Below are 1,747 nucleotides of genomic sequence, written 5' to 3' on the forward strand. Positions count from 1 at the left end.
CTCCATTTCAGTCAATTGTGTGTCCTGTTTTGTTGTCTGTTCCTTGTCCTTATCGTAAATTGGATGAACAGGTGGCTGGTGCATTCAAAGGCCCAATCTGTGGTATAACATTTTCCCCTAAAAAAAAAGTTAAATTAAATGAAAAAACAGCACAAAAGAAACGACCACTGAGGATTCCCACAGAGCACTGGAAAAAATGCTTGGTTTGCCGCTACAAATAGAAGGTATTTTCAGATTGAAGAGCACAATGCAATCTGTAGTTTGATTTGTGCTCCAAGAAGCGTGTGATGGAAAGGTCAGACACAGTTCTTGTAGCAGGTTTCCGTAGTGTAGCGGTTATCACGTTTGCCTAACATGCCAAAGGTCCCCAGCTCAAAACTGGGCGGAAACAGATGGAGACTTTTGTTCTATCTGTGCTGAAATGGCTCTCTGGTAAGCAGGTGGTTCAAGCTGCAAAGACCTTAATTTCGAGGTAGGAGAAGGCAAGTTTTTAAGAAACTTTGAGCAGACAGCCACGCTGAATGAACTCTGTCCTACTATGTGTGGGATTTACTCAGATTGTCAATCTGCTTTCAGGGCAGATTACAGTATCAATTTTACCCGAAAGAGCACGAGAGTAAACTTTTTGAGTTTCTGTAGTATAGTGGTCATCACGTTAGCCTAACAAGCAAAAGGTCCTCGGTTCGAAGCTGAGCAGAAACAGAGTTTTATTTTTGAGGGAATGCAAAAACTCTTTGCGGCGTTCAAGGACAATTCTTGCTGCTTTGTCAAGATAAAGTTTCCATAGTGTAGTGGTTATCACGTTCGCCTCACACGCAAAAGGTCCCCAGTTCGAAACTGCGCGGAAACAAGGGTGACTTTTTCCAAGGTAGCTTAAGTTCTTGGTCTGTTGCATTCGCACTCAACGCTACAAAAGGCTTTGCCTGCCTAGAGGTGTTAAAGGAAAAGAGTTTTTCTGACAGGTTTCTGTAGTGTAGTGGTCATCACGTTCGCCTAACATGCGCAAAGTCCTCGGTTCGAAAACCGAGCAAAAACAGCTGCAGCATTTTGAAGAAAAGTATGAACGCTTTGCGCTTTTATTGGGCTTTAGAAACTTTTACCTTTATGCGCTTTTTTCCGAGCATGAACCTAAAGATTTCGGTCTGCTCCGTGCAGGCAGATTTCCGTAGTGTAGTGGTTATCGTGTTTGCCTCACACGTGAAAGGTCCCCAGCTTGAAACTGGGTTGGAGCAGTCACTCTCTTTTTCACAATTGTTCAATTGGCTTTCTGTTGAGGAGGAACTCAACACTACAAAGACTTTGCAGCCAAGAAGCATGAAGACAGTCACTAAAGTTGAAGTTGATGCAAAAATGAAAGTGCAGTCATTATTTGACCAAAACCTAACCCACACTCGTGCCATTTCAAACCTGTGTGGCTTTTTTCTGTGGAACACAAAAGAAGATATTTGTCTGAGTGGCCCTCTTTTGAGCAGCAGCTCTATGCTATGAAGGCCTTTCTTTACACAGGTGTGAAGACAATTATTAAGCCACACTAAGCAGCGGTAACCGCCACGCCGACAGACTCAGTACTATTTCCAAGGTAAATTGGATGAACAGGTGGCTGGTGCAATGATCCTTGCTGCAGGTTTCCGTAGTGTAGCGGTCATCACGTTTGCCTTACACGCGAAAGGTCCCCAGCTCAAACCTGGGCAGAAGCAGATGAAGACTTTTGTTCTATCTGTGCTGAAATGGCTCTCTGGTAAGCAGG

General features: G+C 43.8%; 4 non-coding genes across 4 annotated transcripts; all 4 read left to right on the forward strand.

Moving 5' to 3' along the window:
* Positions 1-318: 318 nt before the first annotated feature.
* trnav-aac (transfer RNA valine (anticodon AAC)) lies at positions 319-391 on the forward strand. Its single transcript has one exon. It is a non-coding gene; the product is annotated as a tRNA-Val (tRNA).
* A 238-nt stretch (positions 392-629) lies between these two features.
* trnav-aac (transfer RNA valine (anticodon AAC)) lies at positions 630-702 on the forward strand. The gene has a single exon. It is a non-coding gene; the product is annotated as a tRNA-Val (tRNA).
* A 75-nt stretch (positions 703-777) lies between these two features.
* trnav-cac (transfer RNA valine (anticodon CAC)) lies at positions 778-850 on the forward strand. Its single transcript has one exon. It is a non-coding gene; the product is annotated as a tRNA-Val (tRNA).
* A 112-nt stretch (positions 851-962) lies between these two features.
* On the forward strand, positions 963-1,036 carry trnav-aac (transfer RNA valine (anticodon AAC)). Its single transcript has one exon. It is a non-coding gene; the product is annotated as a tRNA-Val (tRNA).
* The last annotated feature ends 711 nt before the right edge of the window (positions 1,037-1,747 follow it).

The sequence above is a fragment of the Sinocyclocheilus rhinocerous genome, unplaced genomic scaffold (assembly GCF_001515625.1).
Source record: "Sinocyclocheilus rhinocerous isolate Xijiao unplaced genomic scaffold, SAMN03320098_v1.1 scaffold37290, whole genome shotgun sequence".
Lineage (NCBI taxonomy): Eukaryota > Metazoa > Chordata > Actinopteri > Cypriniformes > Cyprinidae > Sinocyclocheilus > Sinocyclocheilus rhinocerous.